Raw genomic sequence first — 25,555 nt, forward strand, 5'->3', positions numbered from 1 at the left:
TCCTGTGTGTTGGTCCCACCCTTGATTTCCAGCCTTTTGTCAATTCCCTTTTGGCAAGGAGTAAGCCCATGTCTATGAATTTGCTGGACAACTTGTTTTTTTTGGTGTGGGGGAACCAGTGTAGAATAGTGACAGCATTGTCATAGAGTAGCTCCCTGTCTGTGATCGCGTTCAGAGTCTCCCCAATGGTGGTCCAGTAGTCTTGGAGCGCGGGACATCCCCTCAGCATATGTACTAAGTCAGCACCTACGTGGTCGCATCTAGGGCAAGCCGTGTCAGCTACGTGAAAGTATGCAGTGATATTTTGCGGGGTGAGGTAGGCCCTGTGAATGATGTATAGGTGTATGAGCTGAAAACGCGCATTCCTAGTGCTCTTCCTAGCTCTACCCACTAGCTGCGCCCATGTCGTGTCCGGGATGTCTAATTGTAGGTCCTCCTCCCATTTAGTTTTAAGCGACATAAGAGGCAGCAGTGTTTCGGAAAGCATTCTGCGGTAGAGACATGTGACGGCTTTAAACGTACCCGCCGCCATCATCGTGTATTGGCATGCTAGTGACGTCGTTGGTTCCGATAGTCCTCCTCCCCAGTGCCTCTGCATGGCTCTCACCACTGCTGCGTGTAATAAGTAGTCACCCCTGGGGAGGTCGTACCGCTCTTGTAGAGTCTGGTATGGGGAAAGCACTCCGTCCTCATATAAATCGCCCAGCATCTGGAGCCCTGCTTCTTCCCAAAGGCGTAACCCCGACCAGTCACCGCCATGCGGTAGAGCCGTCACCATGCCTAATGGGATTTCAGGGGCATACGGGTGACCAGGCCCGACCCGCCTCTGGGCACGATTCCAGCATTGTCGGAATGTCCGTTCCTCCTGAGAGAGTCCCCCCAAGAACAGCTTCTGTTGTAGAGTGATATACGCCAGGATATGGCGAGGGGTACCCCTTTCCCTGTCCTGCTCCGGTCCCCGATAGACTCTCGCCACCTCTTGCGTAAAGCACTGCAGCTGTCCCGCCAAGTAGTACAACTCAAAATCTGGGACTGCTAGTCCCCCCTCGTCTCTAGGGCGGGTCAGCGTCGCTAGCGCGATCCTACGTCTACCCGTGCTCCACAGGAAGGACACTAATATAGTCTTCAGGTGTTTGAAGGTCGACCCTGGTATCCACACGGGGAGGGTTCGGAAGAAGTAGAGAAGTCTCGGCAGGACAATCATTTTCAGGAGTGCCACTCGGCCGGCCATCGAAAGGGGCAAGGTGGCCCAGAAGGATATACAACCCTTCAGGGCACGGATACATCGGCCAATATTGCCATCCAGGAGGTCAACCGGGTCGTGATAAATGTGGACTCCCAGGTAGCTTAGACAGCGGGGTTCCCACCGCAGGCGTGAACGGAGTGTAGGACTGTCCGCCCCCCTCCTGAGCGGGAAAAGACATGTCTTCGGCCAATTAACCCTCAATCCCGATATATCGCCAAAGCATTCCAAGAGTGTCTCAGCGCCCGTTAACGCCTCCTCCGGGTTGTCCAGGAATAGGAGTAGGTCATCTGCATATAAGGAGATGTGGTGGAGGTCTCCTCTGAAGGTCAGGCCCGTATAGTATTCCCCGCTCCTGGCCGCAGCCGCGAGTGGTTCCACTGCTATCGCAAACAGTAGCGGGGATAACGCGCACCCCTGTCGGGTTCCTCGCGTCACTTCGAATTGGTCCGACACCAGCGGACCGATCCTCACCCTGGCCCTCGCAGTGGAATAGAGCACTCTAGTCCATTGTATGTATCCCTCACCCAGACCAAATCGGTGCATCACTTCGTATAAGTAATTCCATTCCAGGCTATCAAAGGCCTTTTCTATGTCTACAGCCAGAACGAGGGGGGAACCCGCCTCCAGTGGTGGGGCATCCACCAATCGTAGCAGTCTACGAATGTTATGCGAAGTATTCCTCGTGGGTATGAAACCTGATTGGTCTCTATGGATCAGTTCTTGCATATGGGGCAACAGTCTGGTGGCCAGCACCGTGCTTAGAATTTTGTAATCAGTCGTTAGCATAGCTAGCGGCCTGTAAGAGGCAGGATCAGTGCTTTCTCTCCGTGGCTTCAGAAGAGGGACCATTATGGCCTCGCTCATCGACTGGGGGAGTCGGCCTGCCTCCTTCGCCTCATTATAGACTATTTGTAGTCTCGGGGCCAAGAGATCCAGGTATTTCCCATAGAACTCGATGGGCAGTCCATCCATCCCCGGTGTCTTGTTACGCGCCATTCGTTTCACAGCATTGCGTATGTCAGCCAGTGTAATGGGACCCCCTAGCGCTTCAGCCTGCTCTCGTTCTAGGTGTGGTAGTGGTAAGTCGGCCAGGAAGGCTTCCAGCATGTCAGAGCGATCGCCCAACCCAGTGTTGTATAATCTCTCATAGTACGATCTGAAGCAGTCCGCTATTGCGGGTTGCGTGGCATGAACGTGACCTTCAGGTCCCCGCAAGGCCAAAATCGGTTGGCTGTTTCTACAGGGATTTGCTAGCCAGGCCAGGAGGGAGCCTGTTTTGTCACCCTCTGCAAGAGTTTTCGTGAGGTATGTCCTGTAATCAAAGCTGCGGAGGCGCTCCACCTCCACAGCTACCGCCTCACGTGCCTTACACACCGTCTCCTGCAGTTCCGGGCGATTGGGGCGGATGAGCTCCACTTCCCGCAGCGCACTCTCAGATCTCTCCAGGTCTTCTATCAGTGATCTACGGGCCCCCGCGTATTTCCCGATACAGTGGCCCCGCACCACCACCTTAAATGCATCCCACTCCGTTGCTCAGGAGGAGGCTGTGCCCTCGTTGTCCCCGAAGTATTGCCCGATACGCTCCTCCAGTTCTGCACGGAAGGGTGGGTCATCCAGAGTGTCGGGACGCAGCCTCCACGTCGGGATTTTAGGGGGCACGGTCATCCAGTCTAGGGACAGGAGGAGCGGGTTGTGATCCGACAATGTGCGCGCTAGATACTCCGTGCGGAGCACTGCAGCGAGCACTGCGGGGGAACACAGAAAGGAGTCGAGACGCACATGTAGGTCGTGTAGGCTGGAGTAGAATGAATAATCTCGCACAGTGGGATGCTGCGTGCGCCAGCAGTCAGATAGGGCCCAGGCATCCTGCCATTCGGTTCTACTTTTCGCTAATCGATACACAGGGGAGGTGCACAGCGGGGGGTGTGATCTATCTAGCGTAACATCCGCTATGGAGTTGAAGTCCCCACCCAGTAAAGTTGGACCTGAAATATAACTGGCAAGTACCCTGGAGAGTTTGGAGAAATAGGTAGCCTGATCTACATTCGGCGCATAGATGTTGCAGAGCGCAATGAGTCGGCCCCTGAGCAGACCCTCTACAGCCACATACCTCCCCTCCGGGTCCTCAGTGTGCCTAGTGACCTGCAGTGGAGTGCCCGCCCTTATCCAAATCAGCACCCCCCTAGCGAATGCAGAATAGGTAGTGTAGAACAAGTGGCCCCTCCATCTCCGCTGAAGTGCAATACCCTCCTGCTTAGTCAAGTGTGTTTCCTGCAGGAATGCAATTTGCACTCCGCGACGAATGCGGTATGAGTGAATTTTGTGTCTCCTCGTCATCGTGTTTAGGCCCCGCACATTCCAGGTCACACATTTCAACGGGCACATATTAGCCATTATCCCATACAGTGAATGATGAAGGTCTAGTAAGCTGCATCCAGGCCACAGGCACTGACAACCGCATTCCCCCCCCAGCCCCACTCCCCAACTCCCCCCCCAATGCTACGCCCAGAGAACCCCCAACCGCTTCAGGCCCCCCCTCCCCCAGAATAGGACCCCTCTGCAACAGAGACACTCCCATCCAAACAAGTGAGCAACGGCTCACAGAACCTCTATTCCGTAGACGAGCTACGGTGGCCTTATGGGCCTCGGGGAGCGTGCACTAGTCACTAAAGCCCGTGAGTACTGCCCTCAGGCCTCTGCCCTATGATACTCATCACAGTTTGCAATAGTGCAGTCTCACAGCCGCCTGCTCCAGAGTTCGCAGTAGGTGCGGTAGTCCCCCGCTTCCCCACCTGGTACCTTGTCGAGGGTTCAGCTCTCGATGATTTCACCTGATGTCTGTGGCGTGACTTTCGGGCCCTTGGCTCCACCCAGCTCCAACAGGTCAGTATCTGAGCCCGTACCCTGGCCCTCCGAGCCCGAGCCCCTCTCTGAGTGGGTCAGTGCAGGCCCCGAAACTTCTTTAACCGCCTGCAATGCCGCTCTTCGCTCGTCCGCCGTTTGGGTGTTTGTTGGTCTCTTAGGGCCTCGGCCTCGACCCCGGTGACGCCGCGATCGTCTGAGGGATTGTTCCTGGCGTTCCTCTTCCTCCCTGCGCCGGACACCGTCCGTGCCAGCTTTGTAGGTGTCCCACCAGGCCCAGGCCGCATCAGATGTTTGGAAGAACAACGTGCTCTCATCCACCACAACTCGGAGTCTAGCCGGGAACAGAAGCGAGTACTGGATTCCTTCCGCACGGAGTTCCCGCTTGAGGGAGAGGAAGGAGGCTCGCTGTTTTTGGGTTTCAAATGTATAGTCCGGAAACAGGGTCACCCTACTGTTGTCTACCTGAAACGGGCCAGCGTCCCTGGCGCGCTGTAACAACCAGTCTCGGTCTTTGTAGTGCAGGAGCTTTATGACTACCGGGCGAGGTGGGAGGCCCGGTTTCGGAGGTCTCGTCGGTACCCTGTGTGCTCTTTCCAGAGTGAAGAATGGGGAGAGTCCCTCTGGGGCCACCACTGAACGCAACCAGCCATCGAGGTATCCCACCATGTCCGTCCCTTCCGTTTTTTCCGGCAGGCCCACAAGGCGCACGTTGTTCCGGCGGCTGCGGTTTTCGGCATCTTCGGCTCGCCTTTCCAGGGTGCTGATCCGGTCCATCGCCTCCGTGAGCTTCCCCTCCATTGATTTCTGCGACGGTGCGATTTCCTGCAGGGTGGCCTCCGCGACCTTGACTCTGTCCGCCAACTTTGCATGGTCGGCCCTCAAGAGTCCCAGGCCTGCTGATACCTGAGCGATGTCGCTGTGCAGTGACTCTTTCGTGGCCGCAATAGCTTCAAGTATTTTGTCCTGCATTTGCTGGAGTTCCGTCGCCGGGTGCACGGGGCCTTCAGACTCTTCCGAAGGGGGAGTCCCCTCTGTCCTTGCGCCTCTCGTTGTCTTGCCCATTGCGCTCCTCTGTTCGTCGCCCCAACGTTCGAGGGGTCCGGGGCTCCCGTTATACCCGCCGTCCACGCCTCCTGCGTTCCGCGGGCTCTGTGATGGGGCTAGCAGAATCCCCCCCGTATGCCGCAGCGGCAGTGAGTAGCACTCCAGGCGTCCTTTCGGTAAGCGCACCCTCCGGGCGTCCCCAGTCAGGTAGGCGGCGGGCCAGTTGAGAGTACCGCCGGAATCCGGCAGGAGGGATAGGGCCTCCCAGCTGTTCCCCCAGGGGGCCCCGCAGATGGTCGCTGTGTCAGTGGCCTCGGTGGTAGGGGTCACCCGTGGGCAGCGGGGGTTAGTCCTGGGACGGGTCGCAGTGCCAGGCGACGTGCCGCGTCGTGGGGGGGGCACCCTACTCCCAGCTATCTGTGAGGCGGAGGGCAGCGGCGTCGCACGAGTCGTAGGCCCAAGTGCAATGGAGCGGGGTCGCAGGCAAGTCCGGGCCGGCCCTGCAGTGGCGGAGCGCCGCACACCCACGATCTCGCGCCGCTAACCGGCCAGCTGGGTACTGGGGGCAGCCAGCTCGCGCCGCCACAAACTCCGCGGGGGAAGCCCCATATAATCAGGCAGGATCCAGGAGCCCGGAGGAGGGGGAGGATCCCCGCTGTGTGCGTAGGCCTCCGCGCCGGGGAGTAAATTTGCAGTCCGTCCCCGAGAGGCGGGGCTCCGCCGGGGCTCCGGTGGTGAGACACCGCTCGGGGCTCCTTGAGGGTCGAGGATGAGCGCCCGCCGAGTCGGCCCAGGGCACGGTGCTCAATGCTGGTCTCCGCAGTGTCGGTGAGGGACTCCCGGGGACTCGAGGCGCACCTCCGTTTGGGAGTCCCCGGCTCGTGGTCAGCAGGCTATTTCTTCCCCAGTGGTCGGCCGCGGCCAGCCCGATGGCCAGGCTCCAGGGGGCCAGCCAGTGCTCGTCACTCTTAGGTCGGCGGGGGAGCCACGCACAGCAAGGCAGGCTCCAGGAGCCCAGGGCAGGGGCAGGTTCCCGCCAAAGGTGTAGGCCCCACAGCCGGGGAGTAAAGTCCAGGTTCATCCCGGGGAGGCGGGGCCCCGCCGGACCCCCGGCGATGAAGCTCCGGTCAGGATTCGGCGTAGTCTGGGGACGATCGCCCGCCGGGGCGTCCCAGGGCACGGATCTGCAGCCCGACAGCCTCCTCTGCACGGGCGGGCGCTGTCGAGAGCCCTCCAGGATTCGCGGCTCGCCTCAGTCAGGGAGCCCGGGTGTCGCCATCTTGGGAGCCAGGGGCTCCGTCACTTCGCAGCGTTTTGTCGATCTTGCGAGCAGTACTCAGGCGTACAACTCGCTCCGGAGCAGGGTCAGTGGTAGTACCCGGGATCCACCCGATGTTCGCGGGGATCCCGGGATATAATCAGGATATTCGGCGGATTTTGGGCAGAGGGTCGGGAGCCTCGTTAGGCTGCGACCGTCCTCATCGGCTGCTAGCCACGCCCCCCCCCCTGACCACAATGCTCTTGCAGGCTTTTAGTAGGAAATCCTGCTTGATAGTAATAGTTGCCCAAGGGTGAGGTTTCCAATACGCTTTTTAGAGAGATTTGACATTGATTCCTTCCTACGTTGGGGGCCTGGGTTGGGACCGGAGAATAATAGGCGGACGATCCCGTCGCCTAAGGTGACGCAATGTCTGTGTCGCAGGATTCTGCAGACAGATGCTCAGGTGTGCCCTACTGGTAGAGTTTATTTTATGCAGCACCAGGGACCTTAATGCCTTAGCCATGTGTGGGAGATGAAAACTCCTTTTGTTTATACTGGGATCGGAAATACAGTTTTATTTAAGCTCAGTATATGAGGTGTTATTGTGAGTTATAAAATCCTTATCCTATTCAGGTTTTTGACCTTAACCACAGGAGTCGGGCGTGGGGTCGTTAGGGGGAAGCAGTGCCATCCAGCTGTTGCTTGGTCTTGCCAGGCCAGGCCTCCCTCCACCATGATAGAAAAGCAACACAAGAAGCACAGGGGGGACCTCTGCGACACACTAATTCTCATTGAGGGAAAGAATTGGACTGGGGTAACACTGCTGCTCGCGTTCTGCTGGATAGAATGAGTCAATAATTTCAGTGTTAAGTCCTAGAGTCAAAGAGCCTGTTGCCTTCTGACACAATGAACAATATGAGGCTGTACTTAATGTCCTCGTACATGAGTGCCTATGTATGGCCAGCCACCTCTGTCAATCAATCAATCAGGTGTTTATTAAGCGCGACTACTCACCCGTAAGGGTCTCAAGGTGCTGGGGGGTGGGGTCGCGGGTTCCAGTCCATCAAGGAGGGGGTCTGTCGAAGAGCCATGTTTTGAGGTTTCTTGCGAAGATGGGGAGCGATGTTATCTGTCTGAGGTGGAGCGGGAGCTAATTCCAGGCTCTGGCCGCACTGAAGGAGGAGTGGCCTTCCGATCTGGTCTTTCTAGTGCGGGGGACCTTGGCATAGGAGAGCTGGGCTGATTGTAGGGTCCTTTGGGGTGCGTGGAATTTGAGTCGGCTGTTCAGGTATGCTGGTCCGGTGTTGTGGAGGGCTTTGTGAGCATGGGTTAGCATTTTGAAGGTGACCCTAGCTTCGATGGGGAGCCAGTAGAGTGCGCGCAGGTGCTGGGAGATGTGGCAGTGTCTAGGCAGGTTGAGGTCAAAAAGGAGGGAAAAGTACTAGGGCTTTGGTTTAGGTCCAGCGTACATGCCCTAAGCGTAATGTAAACAAAGAAGGGGTACGCAGTTCCTAGGTGAAATAATGATCACCACAACCTACCAGGACACGTATGTCCGGTGGAGAATGTAAAACAGGGGTCTACAAAAGGGAGGAGGAGGGGAATTCCTCCTTTTGGAACTAGGGCTCTCACACACCCAGCAAGCTAGGTGTCATGCTTCATCATATGAGCCTGCTCCTCATTGGGCCGGCGCAGCAATGTCCAACGGGCACCCTTAAAGGGGCTCTTTATTGGAGATCTTTTGTTCATTGCCGTAAGGGTGCAGTGGGGGTGAGGGGGCCTAGTCAGATGTAGATGAAAGTACAGTGTGTTAAAATAGGTTAAGGATTCCTCTGGGAGACTTTATTCTGTTGGGTACCTACCTAAATAAAAATAGAAAAGGAGGGTAGTATGTTCTCAAAAGCTAGGTGAAAGGAACCCTACTCTACTCCTTGATGGTCGACATGTTTCTCGCCTAGTGGTAGTCTATAAAAGATCAGTGGGGATTCTTCAGGACCGTGAAAAAAGTGAACAATTTGTGAAAAAGGAAACTATCTACATATGGAAAAACTGAACCTCTTGGGTCTCCCGCCCGCACTAACGGAAACAATTATGGCATTATACAGAGGAACATGGGCTAAAATAAAACTGGGTAATGGAAGAAGAATATCCACAGAACAAAAAATAACTAATGGACTCAAACAGGGCTGCGTGCTCTCACCAAGCCTTTTCAATATATATCTGGCCGATTTGAAAGATCAACTCAAGAAGGTCAACGGACATCCGCCTAAATTGGCCAACGAAAACATCCAGTGTCTACTATATGCAGATGACATTGTAGTTTTAAGCCAAACACCAATAGGCCTACAAAGAGCAATATCGGAGCTAACAGACTATTTCGAGAGAGAAGGCCTGGAATTAAACATCAAAAAAACAAAGGTGGTGAGATTGACGGGCTCTAGCGGAAAATCTTTTAAGTGGCAAACAAAAGGCAAGCTCATTGAGGAAACAACTGCTTACAAATATCTGGGGGTTACAATAAGTAAAAATATGTCCCTCTTAGAACATAAAAGAATTATCACCGCAAAAGCGCAATCACTGAGTTTTGCTTATAAAGTTCTGCAAAAGAAATTGCAATGCCCATCATATGACCACCTGTTAAAAGTAATGGCAGCCCAAGTCTTACCATCCCTCTCATATGGACTGGAAATATGGCATGGGAAAGAAGCAGCCATTCTAAACACACTCCAGACAAGAATATATAAAGCTGTCTTTCAATTACACAAAGGAGCAGCTCCTGCCCAAATAAGGCTAGAATTTGGGCTACAAAATCAAATATACCAAAGGAAAGCAGCCCTAGCGAAATGGTGCTGGAAAATGAGATTATCGGAAATAGGATCCCTAAACAACTTATGTTGGCAAGAAATTAAAAAACAATATGACCAACAGGAACCCAACTCATGGGGCAACGACCTGCGAGCATCATTAGATACCCTTAAAATTGTGGAGATTTGGAACAATCCACCGGAAACAACAACCTTTAAAAAAATTTGCAAGTTAAATGCAAAAGCCTTATCTTTGGTAGAAGATAAAAAGACTTTGGCCAAACGTCGACATGCATGGACCATTCTAAACTCGTACAAAAGATTAAAACCTCAGCCCTATCTTACTGCACATTTCCGGTTATCACTCAAAATAAAATTTATGGCCTTCAGAATGGGCGACCATTTCTCAAAAGATTTGATCCCGTCATGGAAGGTCACACACCAGGAACAAAGATGCAGATTATGTGATTATCACAGTGAGACCTTGTGCCACCTCCTGTGCACGTGTAAGGCTTCTAAAGAAAAGAGGAAAACTTTACTGAAACCAATTTTTAATATACTACAGATTCGTACCTGCAGGCAAGCTGTGACCAGCTGGATGGGAGCAGGTTCAAACATTCTAATATGCCGCGGGGTAAAGTTTATGAACTCTGTTGAGACCCAGCTTCAAAAAGCAGAAACAGACCACCGATAATGTCTGGGTTAAATTGTAAATGAAAAATGAGAAAATACAGTTTTAACTAAAGGAATTTTTAAGTGTTTGCTATTTTAAATTGTTTTTGTACATGTATGCTTTATGGTAATGAAATACCAAATAAAGTAATTTTTTGACTGACTATCTACATAAACAAGTGGAAAGTGTGATTATTCTACTTGCCACTGTGCCATTATTAAAATTTAAAAAGGAGGGAGGCTGCGTGGACCTCTGCCCGAGTCTTGTTAGACCTTGGGGACCTCATCCCTCATGGCCATTGCTAAAGTTAAAGAAGAGGGGTGCAATGTGGCCCTCTCCCAAGCCTTGTTATTCCCTGGGAACCCCATCCCCCAGGGCCCTCATCACTTAAAGGTGGGTGCCCTGGTACCCTCCCAGGGCACCAACCATATACTCATTGGGGGCCGCGGCAAAGCCCTGTGCCCCCAGCCGACTTCCCACATGCTGGGGGAGCCAGCATTGCTCCCTCCCAGGGGATGCAGCTACTAATAGTGCTCCCTCAGGGTGGGAGCAATATTTTGCTCTGTTTCCCTTCTCTCATCAGTGAGGGCAGGTAAACAGATAACAACTCCACTCCCAGCAGGCAGGTGCATTTTAAAGCCCCAGCCCACTGGGAGCAGAGTTGGTGTTTGCTCCCGCTTTGTGGGAGATTAAAAAATGCTCCCACCAAGTGGGACCAATACAGGTTTCCCTGCCATTGCTGGTGGGGGCAGGGAAATCGCTAATCCTGGGGGTGAGCTCCCCTGAACATAGCTAATGAGCCGACCCCAGGGGAAGGGTCATTAATGACTCAGGGAGGAGGGTTGCTCGGCCCCTCCCTTAAAGTATTTGACCCCGGGGGGCCTCCCCAGGACATTTAATGGCTTGGGGCGGGATCCACGTGGCCTTTAGAGGCCGCCCTCCCCTTATTTGCAAATTAGTGCTCTGGGGTGGGAACCCAGGGGCATTTTGCGTTTCATTGGCATATTTAACAAAATAGACAGATGTGGCATATGTTCAATCCACTTTTTTTCAGTGAAAGGAAGTCAGATACATTTTAATCAAGTGTGTTCAAACAACTACTAGATACTTGTGTGCTGAGGTCATCCCCCTCCCCGTCAAAACCCAGAGGCCGAAGTGCCCTATCTGGTTAATACATAACCATTGCCAACAGGAAACCAATAGCACATTTTTTAACTAACATTTCAATAAATGGCACAAGTGTATTCCCATTTTAATATGAAGTATATAAATCAGAATAATAGAAAATCTGAATCCCACTCTCACCCTAACCCGCCTGTGTGTGTGCGATCATGATACAGTCTAATACTTCTCAATTTACTATTTCGGTAATCATAGAATGCTTCACAATCGGTGGATAGTCCACCACCAGTGATCCCCGGATGATTGCTCCTGAGTGGGCTCTTGTACCCAACTACTTAACCCTTCAAACTAAGTGAGGTGTCTGGTGGTGACGGAATGGAGGTGAAATCCCATCTTAATATTGTCTCCCAGAGTTAGAGACAATTCTCTCAAGGGTGTAGTTGCCTATTTTCATTTCAAGCTTTTCCAGATAAGTTTCCCAACATCCCAGTGGAGCTGGCCCATCACCCCTCATGCACAGTCATTTGTGTACCATTAATTCTTCCAATGCCCATGGAAGCATGTCTGCCCACCAACACCTCAGAGGAGGGGGCTACAACCAATTACCATGCCATAGTAATGCATCTGTTAGACAAGATTAGTGCCTAATTATGAAATCTTAGCATACCCCTGGTTTTTTTTTTCTTCGAAAATCTGCTTTATTTCACCCATCAAGTTACATTTAACATAGTCAACCTAACAACTTTTCAAATTAGCTGTTATTAAAAGGCAGCATAAATGAGGCACGAGGTGAGGACCTCGAGGAGTGCAAACATCTAATAACTTGGGTTGAGCATAAGGCTACAGCAGAGGTACCTGCTTATTTTACACGCCAACACAAAATTCAAAAATCCAAGGTAATATAGAGGAAGACACTCAATGGTTCAAAAAAGTTGAAGATAAGTAGGCAAGAGAAAGGTAAATAATAATTAATTAACCAAGTGAGCAGCGTTTAGAAGAGGATGTTACTTTAGGAAGATTGATACTAAATTCAGTGTCTTATTCATTGGGCACTGTTGCTATTTTAATGTGCACTGGAAACAAATGTCTTTTTCATCACCTAAATTTGCACCAGCATACCCCTGTTTTTTTGTGTGATATGTCCTTATCTAGTAAGTACTTCAGCGGGTCTGAAGGAAACAAACAGCTTGTCACTTCCAATACCATTCCTGTCACCTCTTCCCAAAATGGGCCTATCAGCACACACAGCCACACCATGTGAAGGAAATCAGCGTCATCCAACCTGCAACTCAGGCATGTGTTAGGGACTCCTGGGAACATCCTGCGTATGTGGGACAAGATATGTATTGTGTATGTATTAGAACCGAATGAGGCAAAACTGCTAATTTTGCGTTAATGTAACCAAAAAACTCTGCCGCAATATAGATATGTGGAGTTCCACAAGCAGAAGAGTGCATTATGGCTCACAGTTTGCATTGATTTTTAGCATCAGGTGTTTGTCTCATGCTGGAAAATCAGTGCGAATGGCACCTTGCACCATGCACAGCGCAAGAGGATGCTGCTTCTTTCTGCCGCTCGAGTAGATGTTCTACTCAAGTGGCAGCTTCCTCAATGCAAACGGAAGGTTTCTCAACACGAGTGGTCGTGAACATCAGTGACTACCTGCACTGAGAAATCTCACTGGGAGGTGGTCAAGCTTTGGATTTTACTCACTTGTGCTCACCAATGTAACGATGGTGAGCGCAAGCGGGGCAAAAATGCTGCTCCAGGCCTCTGTGTGTTCTACGGAGTGCAGAAAACTCTGCAAACTCCGCAAACAGAGTGGAGTTCACTGCCCAGGCAAACTGTTTGACAGACTGTAGACATCAGTCCCACAGTTTATCTGTGATAGCAGTCCCAGGTGATCATTTTCACTTACTCACTTATAATTTACGAGTACTATCTTTATGTCCGGACTCGGGCTGAGATCAGGCCCGACTGCGGACATAAAGATAATACTTGTAAATGCCCTTTGAGAATTCTCAAAGTCGTAAACTTAGACATTTGGTCTAAGTTTAGACCAAACATCTAAGTTTACCTTTGTGAATCAGGACCTACGTCTCCTCAGGTTGGTGTAAATATTGTGTTGTTTATCATAGGAGCCCATACTACTCACATTCCATGTGATGAACCTGTATTCCGGTACTGTCATGAGAAAGGTAAAGTGCAAACATATATTAGCATTAATCGAAGGGGCCATCAAAAGTACACCAAAACCCAGAGCCACACACACACATTCCCAATCCCCAACAGTATTTCAAACTCTTTATGGCCTACAGCAGTAGGCCATAAACTCCACAAAGTGTGTAAACCATACTATTAAAGAGTCCAGGGAACCGTTAGGGCTAATATGTGGTCATCATTGTTCATTTCATCAAAACAAAATCACCCAGCATGCCCTGTAGCGCCGCAACCAATATAAGTTCCCTCCCGCCCCACCGCCAATATACAATTAGGACATCCCATTTGGAGTCATGACAGTCATAACAGCGGTCTGTCACATCGTTACAAAAAGGATGTTTTTACAAGAGGGTCATCCCAGGAGATCATGGGGTAACTGCAGGGCACCCTTGCAGCATTTCCTGTAAGTCATCTGGTAAGGAGCCACTAGTGGATTTTGCTTCTGATGTGTCTAATATTCCAGCATTGTCCCCTGAGCCGGGGGACCCCACCCAGACCAGTGTAGCCACCACATGTGAACTTTCCTGTAATGCCTAATGTCCAGAAAGGGGGGAGCAGTATATACAGTTTGACCAGTGCAGATTCCATGCCAGACTCTAACTCTCCAGTGTTCTGTTGATCCGAAAGAGGACGCTCCCCCTTGGACTCCAGCCAATCCCAGGCCTCATGGGCAGATTGGAAAACAACCCCCTTGCCACCATCCAAGACTCAAAGTTTAGCCAGGAAGATCAAAGTATTTTGATCCCCATTTGTCAAAGTTTTACGTTTTAAAATTGTCATCGCTACTTGACTTTAAAAAAAATGTTCCGTCTCTTTAACACCCTTCACCCAATACACTTTTAGCTCAGTGTACCTAGCAACCCAGTGGTACCAGAAGGTTACAAGTTCACAGCACATTCTAGAAGGAACATGCTACTTCCGAATAAGATACAGTGGTTTACACCACAGATTCAAAGCATATCCATGTTTGTATTATATTTCTTTTATAATAATTAGACTTTCTCCTTAGGCATCCAACACACTTCCTAATTTTATTCACTTTCATGCTGACAGCATCCAATGAAATATATATATATTTTAAAACCTTCATTTTACCTGCTTTTCTTTTGGAAAACTACCCCATCCAACCCCAGCCTTCTTCTGACTACTATTGCTCATTCACTTCCAAATGCTTATGCAATGCACTACTTATGACCTCACATATTTCATGACATGGTCAGTGACATCACTCATGGCATCACTGATGACATCTCAAATGACATCACTGATGTCATCATCCAGTGACCGTGAGTATTTAAAAAAAGTTTATGAGTGTTAAATATATATACCAAGGTGAATTGGTGAATCAGTGGGTGTATGAGTGCCTTTATGGATGATTCAGTGGTGGTATGGCTGACTGTTTAAGTGACTGATTAGGTGTCTCAGTGAATGAATGGGTGAGTGACTAAGTTGTGTGAATGTCTGTACCAGTCTGTTAGTTGGTGTCTAAGTGGCTGCATGGTTTGGTGAGTGTGTATGTGAGTGGCTGTATGGGTGATTAATTGGTTGTCTGTGTGGGTGTATGAGTTGTTGTGTGGATGGGTGAGTGGGTATGTAACTGCCTGCATGAATGAGTGAGTGGGTGAGTCAGTGGCTGTATGGGTTAACAAGTGTATGTGTGAAGGGCTGTATGGGTGAGTGAGTGTGTGTATGGCTTTGTGGGTGAGTGGATGTGTCAGTGGTATATGGATGAGCAACTGGGTATGTGAAAGGCAGTGCAGGTGCATGATGGGTTATATAAGAGACTGTGTTAGTGAGTGAATGTAGGGATCGCAATACGGCATGTATTAGATTATCAGAGGTCTGTGGAACGGGTGACATTATAGCTCAGAGCACCGCCCTTACAAGTGACATCCCCACGCCCCAGACTAACATCATGGGCAAATGTAATATCTTAGTGGATCTGGAAGGGACAAATGGCCTAAATCAACAGCTTGATTGTATTGCTGACAACACAGCAAAAAACAAAATTGATTTAAACCTGGAGGCATTAGATATTAGTCTATGCGAGGGTATACTACCCAAAGAGGGCAGGGTTAGCATTGACCCCCGCACTAAATCTGACAATATTAAACCTCTCGCCCAATCCACTTTGTTGTCATGGAATGTGGCACGGCTGAGAAGCAAGGTAACATCCCTGGACTGGCTAGCCTTTTTGGATAATAAGGATATAATCCTCCTTCAGGAAACATGGCAGGTAACCCCGGAACTTAAGCAAGGATATTTAAACTTTTACACTCCAGCAATTCCTAGCTTACGGGGGAGACCGAAGGGAGGCTTGTTGACATGGGTTAAGCAGGATAGTAGATATTCCGTTACTCAGCTGGTCACAAATAGCCCAGATATTCTGTTAATCAGACTTAAATGCTCAGATTACAAGGACCTCTTTGTCTTTAATATCTACTCCAGGGGGCTCCCAGGTGGTAAACCCACTGAAGCAGTTGACCAGCTAGATATTCTTCTTGAGCGATATCGCTCAAAAGGTAACATTATTGTTGCAGGAGATTTTAATTGTTGCTTTGAACCCCTAGACAGCTATGATATGGACCTTACAGTGGAAGAGGACTATATCTGGAAGATCCCTCAGCTGACAATACCACCTATTAAAAAAATGGTCAGAGGCAGCATTACAACTTAAAGTCCTATGTGTGGAGCACGGGCTACGTGCCACTAATGGAAGAATGGGTTCTGACATACAGGGCGCCTCTACCTTTAACAACGGTATATCTCATAGCCGCATAGACTACATCCTTACAAACAAAGAGAACTGGTCCAGTATTGATGATATGCGGATAGAGGAACGGGTAGAGAGTGATCATGACCCATTAATCCTGTCATTTAGGTTATTTGACCTACTTAAACGCGAGGGCTTGTGTGATTGTGTGGAGATAGCCCTCTCAAATAACCACAGACAAATCAGATGGGCTAACTGCGTAATGAATGAGGAAGGTGTTGCTGCCATGAGGGACATGACTATCCAGGCTATAGTAGAATTAAGGAATAATTCCACTGTGGAGGCAGTCGTATCAAATGTTAGTCGGATCCACAACAGTTTTTTTAATCAGTTAAGATCCTTCTTCGTCAAAAAGGTGACTAAAAAACAGAGTAGGCCAGCAAGGAAGGACGATAAATGGTATGGCAAATCCTGTAGGGTTGCATATAGGGCCTTATCAGATGCAGTAAAAAACCAAGGATATAGCTAAGATTAAGACTGCCCGAGTCATGTATAAAAAAACGCAACTCAAGGCAAAAAGTGACTGGGACAATGAATACTGGAGGGAGCTCCTGAGTGCTAGCAAAGAAATATCTATTTGCTCCTTTTGGGATATGGTCAAATGGGGTAGGGGGATTAAAAGGGGTGAACCTACTAATTATGTTTCACCAAATGCTTGGGTCTCTCATTATGCGTCCCAGTTTGCCGCTGTGGACGAGGAGGGAGAAGAGCGTGAGGCTCTTCTAAAAGCAATTGAGGGCACAAATCACCTTTCCTTCACCAAAGCTGATATCATTACAATTTTGAACAATATCCCAAAAGCTAGGGCACCAGGCCTGGACTCCGTTCCAGCAGACCTTTTTATGCATGACAAGGATCTTTGGGCCTCTTACATCCACCTGCTAGCTAATGGCATTGCGATGGGCTCACCAATACCAGAGTCCTGGAAGGGTGCCGCAATTATCCCAATCTTCAAAAAGGGGGAGTGCTCGGACCCAGGAAACTACAGGCCAATTAGCCTTATTGCTTGCATACAAAAGGTAGTGTCAAGGCTCTTACTGCAGCGTATTCAGGGCTGGATAGAGGAAAACGATATTTTGTCGCCTCTACAGGCAGGGTTCCGTAGCCATACCAGTACGATTGACCAAGTTTTTAGATTTGTTTTATTATATTGGCGTGTAGTGTTACTGGGGGGGGGTATGCTCTTTGCAGCTTTCGTTGATCTTAAATCAGCGTTTGATTTGGTGCCTCGTACTAAGCTGTGGGCAGCCCTACAAGAACAGGGCATCCCATTGGATATCCTGTCACTCCTAATCAGATTGCATGAAGATAATTTTGCCCGAGTCCGCTGGAACCAGCAGGGAAGTGTAACTGATAAATTCCCTATCGCAAGGGGGGTATGCCAAGGGTGTGTACTTGCCCCTACACTCTTCTCACTATACATCAACAGGGTGATCAGCTATTTTGAACAGCAACCAACCGATGCCCCCAAGTTGGATGGCAAGCTGATCCCCCTGTTGATGTTTGCTGATGACACGCTATTGATTTCGAAGACACAGCAGGGCCTCCAAAAGGCCGTTGGAGTCTTTGAGGCTTTTTGTAATGACCATGTTCTTGTCATTAATACATCTAAGACAAAGTTCATGGTCCTACACAAAAATAAATACGCCAGAGGGAAGGTGGTTATGGATGGGGTTCAATTGGAGCAGACCCAAGTATTTAATTATCTGGGCATAACCTTATCATCCAAATTAGACTGGAAACAGCACACCAACCAGCTGGTCACGAAGCACGCACAATTGACAGGAGCACTCACTAAGGAATTTTACTTATCTCATACCAGGCCAATCACCCCGGTTTTAAAGATTTACGACGCCAAAGTTGGAGCAGCAGTTCTTTATGGGGTGGAACTGTGGGGGCTCAGTAACTTAAAAAGGTTGACGGGTGCGCATAATAAATTTTTGCGCAACATCACAGGTTTACCGGCTTCCACTCCATTGATCCCTCTCCACTATGATCTAGGGTCTCATGGCCTCGAGGATATGGCCAGATACAGATCGGTTGCCTACTGGAGGAGATTATGGGTCACCCCAGAACTCTCCCAGTATGCACGGGCCTTCCTCGAGGTGAGAGACTCCGATAAGGCCCATAAAATACTATGGATGAAGGAGGTAAAAGCAATATACAAGGCTATGGGATTATCTCCATTGTGGGATGACCCAGTAGGGAATCTTTTTCCACCTAGAAAACCATTTCGAGTTTTTTTTGGTGTGGGGGAACCAGTGTAGAATAGTGACAGCATTGTCATAGAGTAGCTCCCTGTCTGTGATCGCGTTCAGAGTCTCCCCAATGGTGGTCCAGTAGTCTTGGAGCGCGGGACATCCCCTCAGCATATGTACTAAGTCAGCACCTACGTGGTCGCATCTAGGGCAAGCCGCGTCAGCTACGTGAAAGTATGCAGTGATATTTTGCGGGGTGAGGTAGGCCCTGTGAATTATGTATAGGTGTATGAGCTGAAAACGCGCATTCCTAGTGCTCTTCCTAGCTCTACCCACTAGCTGCGCCCATGTCGTGTCCGGGATGTCTAATTGTAGGTCCTCCTCCCATTTAGTTTTAAGCGACATAAGAGGCAGCAGTGTTTCGGAAAGCATTCTGCGGTAGAGACATGTGACGGCTTTAAACGTACCCGCCGCCATCATCGTGTATTGGCATGCTAGTGACGTCGTTGGTTCCGATAGTCCTCCTCCCCAGTGCCTCTGCATGGCTCTCACCACTGCTGCGTGTAATAAGTAGTCACCCCTGGGGAGGTCGTACCGCTCTTGTAGAGTCTGGTATGGGGAAAGCACTCCGTCCTCATATAAATCGCCCAGCATCTGGAGCCCTGCTTCTTCCCAAAGGCGTAACCCCGACCAGTCACCGCCATGCGGTAGAGCCGTCACCATGCCTAATGGGATTTCAGGGGCATACGGGTGACCAGGCCCGACCCGCCTCTGGGCACGATTCCAGCATTGTCGGAATGTCCGTTCCTCCTGAGAGAGTCCCCCCAAGAACAGCTTCTGTTGTAGAGTGATATACGCCAGGATATGGCGAGGGGTACCCCTTTCCCTGTCCTGCTCCGGTCCCCGATAGACTCTCGCCACCTCTTGCGTAAAGCACTGCAGCTGTCCCGCCAAGTAGTACAACTCAAAATCTGGGACTGCTAGTCCCCCCTCGTCTCTAGGGCGGGTCAGCGTCGCTAGCGCGATCCTACGTCTACCCGTGCTCCACAGGAAGGACACTAATATAGTCTTCAGGTGTTTGAAGGTCGACCCTGGTATCCACACGGGGAGGGTTCGGAAGAAGTAGAGCAGTCTCGGCAGGACAATCATTTTCAGGAGTGCCACTCGGCCGGCCATCGAAAGGGGCAAGGTGGCCCAGAAGGATATACAACCCTTCAGGGCACGGATACATCGGCCAATATTGCCATCCAGGAGGTCAACCGGGTCGTGATAAATGTGGACTCCCAGGTAGCTCAGACAGCGGGGTTCCCACCGCAGGCGTGAACGGAGTGTAGGACTGTCCGCCCCCCTCCTGAGCAGGAAAAGACATGTCTTCGGCCAATTAACCCTCAATCCCGATATATCGCCAAAGCATTCCAAGAGTGTCTCAGCGCCCGTTAACGCCTCCTCCGGGTTGTCCAGGAATAGGAGTAGGTCATCTGCATATAAGGAGATGTGGTGGAGGTCTCCTCTGAAGGTCAGGCCCGTATAGTAGTCCCCGCTCCTGGCCGCAGCCGCCAGTGGTTCCACTGCTATCGCAAACAGTAGCGGGGATAACGCGCACCCCTGTCGGGTTCCTCGCGTCACTTCAAATTGGTCCGACACCAGCGGACCGATCCTCACCCTGGCCCTCGCAGTGGAATAGAGCACTCTAGTCCATTGTATGTATCCCTCACCCAGACCAAATCGGTGCATCACTTCGTATAAGTAATTCCATTCCAGGCTATCAAAGGCCTTTTCTATGTCTACAGCCAGAACGAGGGGGGAACCCGCCTCCAGTGGTGGGGCATCCACCAATCGTAGCAGTCTACGAATGTTATGCGAAGTATTCCTCGTGGGTATGAAACCTGATTGGTCTCTATGGATCAGTTCTTGCATATGGGGCAACAGTCTGGTGGCCAGCACCGTGCTTAGAATTTTGTAATCAGTCGTTAGCATAGCTAGCGGCCTGTAAGAAGCAGGATCAGTGCTTTCTCTCCGTGGCTTCAGAAGAGGGACCATTATGGCCTCGCTCATCGACTGGGGGAGTCGGCCTGCCTCCTTCGCCTCATTATAGACTAGTTGTAGTCTCGGGGCCAAGAGATCCAGGTATTTCCCATAGAACTCGATGGGCAGTCCATCCATCCCCGGTGTCTTGTTACGCGCCATTCGTTTCACAGCATTGCGTATGTCAGCCAGTGTAATGGGACCCCCTAGCGCTTCAGCCTGCTCTCGTTCTAGGTGTGGTAGTGGTAAGTCGGCCAGGAAGGCTTCCAGCATGTCAGAGCGATCGCCCAACCCAGTGTTGTATAATCTCTCATAGTACGATCTGAAGCAGTCCGCTATTGCGGGTTGCGTGGCATGAACGTGACCTTCAGGTCCCCGCAAGGCCAAAATCGGTTGGCTGTTTCTACAGGGATTTGCTAGCCAGGCCAGGAGGGAGCCTGTTTTGTCACCCTCTGCAAGAGTTTTCGTGAGGTATGTCCTGTAATCAAAGCTGCGGAGGCGCTCCACCTCCACAGCTACCGCCTCACGTGCCTTACACACCGTCTCCTGCAGTTCCGGGCGATTGGGGCGGATGAGCTCCACTTCCCGCAGCGCACTCTCAGATCTCTCCAGGTCTTCTATCAGTGATCTACGGGCCCCCGCGTATTTCCCGATACAGTGGCCCCGCACCACCACCTTAAATGCATCCCACTCCGTTGCTCAGGAGGAGGCTGTGCCCTCGTTGTCCCCGAAGTATTGCCCGATACGCTCCTCCAGTTCTGCACGGAAGGGTGGGTCATCCAGAGTGTCGGGACGCAGCCTCCACGTCGGGATTTTAGGGGGCACGGTCATCCAGTCTAGGGACAGGAGGAGCGGGTTGTGATCCGACAATGTGCGCGCTAGATACTCCGTGCGGAGCACTGCAGCGAGCACTGCGGGGGGACACAGAAAGGAGTCGAGACGCACATGTAGGTCGTGTAGGCTGGAGTAGAATGAATAATCTCGCACAGTGGGATGCTGCGTGCGCCAGCAGTCAGATAGGGCCCAGGCATCCTGCCATTCGGTTCTACTTTTCGCTAATCGATACACAGGGGAGGTGCGCAGCGGGGGGTGTGATCTATCTAGCGTAACATCCGCTATGGAGTTGAAGTCCCCACCCAGTAAAGTTGGATCTGAAATATAACTGGCAAGTACCCTGGAGAGTTTGGAGAAATAGGTAGCCTGATCTACATTCGGCGCATAGATGTTGCAGAGCGCAATGAGTCGGCCCCTGAGCAGACCCTCTACAGCCACATACCTCCCCTCCGGGTCCTCAGTGTGCCTAGTGACCTGCAGTGGAGTGCCCACCCTTATCCAAATCAGCACCCCCCTAGCGAATGCAGAATAGGTAGTGTAGAACAAGTGGCCCCTCCATCTCCGCTGAAGTGCAATACCCTCCTGCTTAGTCAAGTGTGTTTCCTGCAGGAATGCAATTTGCACTCCGCGACGAATGCGGTATAAGTGAATTTTGTGTCTCCTCGTCATCGTGTTTAGGCCCCGCACATTCCAGGTCACACATTTCAACGGGCACATATTAGCCATTATCCCATACAGTGAATGATGAAGGTCTAGTAAGCTGCATCCAGGCCACAGGCACTGACAACCGCATTCCCCCCCCAGCCCCACTCCCCAACTCCCCCCCCAATGCTACGCCCAGAGAACCCCCAACCGCTCCAGGCCCCCCCTCCCCCAGAATAGGACCCCTCTGCAACAGAGACACTCCCATCCAAACAAGTGAGCAACGGCTCACAGAACCTCTATTCCGTAGACGAGCTACGGTGGCCTTATGGGCCTCGGGGTGCGTGCACTAGTCACTAAAGCCCGTGAGTACTGCCCTCAGGCCTCTGCCCTATGATACTCATCACAGTTTGCAATAGTGCAGTCTCACAGCCGCCTGCTCCAGAGTTCGCAGTAGGTGCGGTAGTCCCCCGCTTCCCCACCTGGTACCTTGTCGAGGGTTCAGCTCTCGATGATTTCACCTGATGTCTGTGGCGTGACTTTCGGGCCCTTGGCTCCACCCAGCTCCAACAGGTCAGTATCTGAGCCCGTACCCTGGCCCTCCGAGCCCGAGCCCCTCTCTGAGTGGGTCAGTGCAGGCCCCGAAACTTCTTTAACCGCCTGCAATGCCGCTCTTCGCTCGTCCGCCGTTTGGGTGTTTGTTGGTCTCTTAGGGCCTCGACCCCGGTGACGCCGCGATCGTCTGAGGGATTGTTCCTGGCGTTCCTCTTCCTCCCTGCGCCGGACACCGTCCATGCCAGCTTTGTAGGTGTCCCACCAGGCCCAGGCCGCATCAGATGTTTGGAAGAACAACGTGCTCTCATCCACCACAACTCGGAGTCTAGCCGGGAACAGAAGCGAGTACTGGATTCCTTCCGCACGGAGTTCCCGCTTGAGGGAGAGGAAGGAGGCTCGCTGTTTTTGGGTTTCAAATGTATAGTCCGGAAACAGGGTCACCCTACTGTTGTCTACCTGAAACGGGCCAGCGTCCCTGGCGCGCTGTAACAACCAGTCTCGGTCTTTGTAGTGCAGGAGCTTTATGACTACCGGGCGAGGTGGGAGGCCCGGTTTCGGAGGTCTCGTCGGTACCCTGTGTGCTCTTTCCAGAGTGAAGAATGGGGAGAGTCCCTCTGGGGCCACCACTGAACGCAACCAGCCATCGAGGTATCCCACCATGTCCGTCCTTTCCGTTTTTTCCGGCAGGCCCACAAGGCGCACGTTGTACCGGCGGCTGCGGTTTTCGGCATCTTCGGCTCGCCTTTCCAGGGTGCTGATCCGGTCCATCGCCTCCGTGAGCTTCCCCTTCATTGATTTCTGCGACGGTGCGATTTCCTGCAGGGTGGCCTCCGCGACCTTGACTCTGTCCGCCAACTTTGCATGGTCGGCCCTCAAGAGAGAGTCCCAGGCCTGCTGATACCTGAGCGATGTCGCTGTGCAGTGACTCTTTCGTGGCCGCAATAGCTTCAAGTATTTTGTCCTGCATTTGCTGGAGTTCCGTCGCCGGGTGCACGGGGCCTTCAGACTCTTCCGAAGGGGGAGTCCCCTCTGTCCTTGCGCCTCTCGTTGTCTTGCCCATTGCGCTCCTCTGTTCGTCGCCCCAACGTTCGAGGGGTCCGGGGCTCCCGTTATACCCGCCGTCCACGCCTCCTGCGTTCCGCGGGCTCTGTGATGGGGCTAGCAGAATCCCCCCCGTATGCCGCAGCGGCAGTGAGTAGCACTCCAGGCGTCCTTTCGGTAAGCGCACCCTCCGGGCGTCCCCAGTCAGGTAGGCGGCGGGCCAGTTGAGAGTACCGCCGGAATCCGGCAGGAGGGATAGGGCCTCCCAGCTGTTCCCCCAGGGGGCCCCGCAGATGGTCGCTGTGTCAGTGGCCTCGGTGGTAGGGGTCACCCGTGGGCAGCGGGGGTTAGTCCTGGGACGGGTCGCAGTGCCAGGCGACGTGCCGCGTCGTGGGGGGGGGCACCCTACTCCCAGCTATCTGTGAGGCGGGGGGCAGCGGCGTCGCACGAGTCGTAGGCCCAAGTGCAATGGAGCGGGGTCGCAGGCAAGTCCGGGCCGGCCCTGCAGTGGCGGAGCGCCGCACACCCACGATCTCGCGCCGCTAACCGGCCAGCTGGGTACTGGGGGCAGCCAGCTCGCGCCGCCACAAACTCCGCGGGGGAAGCCCCATATAATCAGGCAGGATCCAGGAGCCCGGAGGAGGGGGAGGATCCCCGCTGTGTGCGTAGGCCTCCGCGCCGGGGAGTAAATTTGCAGTCCGTCCCCGAGAGGCGGGGCTCCGCCGGGGCTCCGGTGGTGAGACACCGCTCGGGGCTCCTTGAGGGTTGAGGATGAGCGCCCGCCGAGTCGGCCCAGGGCACGGTGCTCAATGCTGGTCTCCGCAGTGTCGGTGAGGGACTCCCGGGGACTCGAGGCGCACCTCCGTTTGGGAGTCCCCGGCTCGTGGTCAGCAGGCTATTTCTTCCCCAGTGGTCGGCCGCGGCCAGCCCGATGGCCAGGCTCCAGGGGGCCAGCCAGTGCTCGTCACTCTTAGGTCGGCGGGCGAGCCACGCACAGCAAGGCAGGCTCCAGGAGCCCAGGGCAGGGGCAGGTTCCCGCCAAAGGTGTAGGCCCCAAAGCCGGGGAGTAAAGTCCAGGCTCGTCCCGGGGAGGCGGGGCCCCGCCGGACCCCCGGCGATGAAGCTCCGGTCAGGATTCGGCGTAGTCTGGGGACGATCGCCCGCCGGGGCGTCCCAGGGCACGGATCTGCAGCCCGACAGCCTCCTCTGCACGGGCGGGCGCTGTCGAGGAGCCCTCCAGGATTCGCGGCTCGCCTCAGTCAGGGAGCCCGGGTGTCGCCATCTTGGGAGCGAGGGGCTCCGTCACTTCACAGCGTTTTGTCGATCTTGCGAGCAGTACTCAGGCGTACAACTCGCTCCGGAGCAGGGTCAGTGGTAGTACCCGGGATCCACCCGATGTTCGCGGGGATCCCGGGATATAATCAGGATATTCGGCGGATTTCGGGCAGAGGGTCGGGAGCCTCGTTAGGCTGCGACCGGCCTCATCGGCTGCTAGCCACGCCCCCCCCCTGACCACAATGCTCTTGCAGGCTTTTAGTAGGAAATCCTGCTTGATAGTAATAGTTGCCCAAGGGTGAGGTTTCCAATATGCTTTTTAGAGAGATTTGACATTGATTCCTTCCTACGTTGGGGGCCTGGGTTGGGACCGGAGAATAATAGGCGGACGATCCCGTCGCCTAAGGTGACGCAATGTCTGTGTCGCAGGATTCTGCAGACAGATGCTCAGGTGTGCCCTACTGGTAGAGTTTATTTTATGCAGCACCAGGGACCTTAATGCCTTAGCCATGTGTGGGAGATGAAAACTCCTTTTGTTTATACTGGGATCGGAAATACAGTTTTATTTAAGCTCAGTATATGAGGTGTTATTGTGAGTTATAAAATCCTTATCCTATTCAGGTTTTTGACCTTAACCACAGGAGTCGGGCGTGGGGTCGTTAGGGGGAAGCAGTGCCATCCAGCTGTTGCTTGGTCTTGCCAGGCCAGGCCTCCCTCCACCATGATAGAAAAGCAACACAAGAAGCACAGGGGGGACCTCTGCGACACACTACTTCTCATTGAGGGAAAGAATTGGACTGGGGTAACACTGCTGCTCGCGTTCTGCTGGATAGAATGAGTCAATAATTTCAGTGTTAAGTCCTAGAGTCAAAGAGCCTGTTGCCTTCTGACACAATGAACAATATGAGGCTGTACTTAATGTCCTCGTACATGAGTGCCTATGTATGGCCAGCCACCTCTGTCAATCAATCAATCAG

The sequence above is a fragment of the Lissotriton helveticus genome, chromosome 3_1, assembly GCF_964261635.1.
Source record: "Lissotriton helveticus chromosome 3_1, aLisHel1.1, whole genome shotgun sequence".
In the NCBI taxonomy this organism is placed as follows: domain Eukaryota; kingdom Metazoa; phylum Chordata; class Amphibia; order Caudata; family Salamandridae; genus Lissotriton; species Lissotriton helveticus.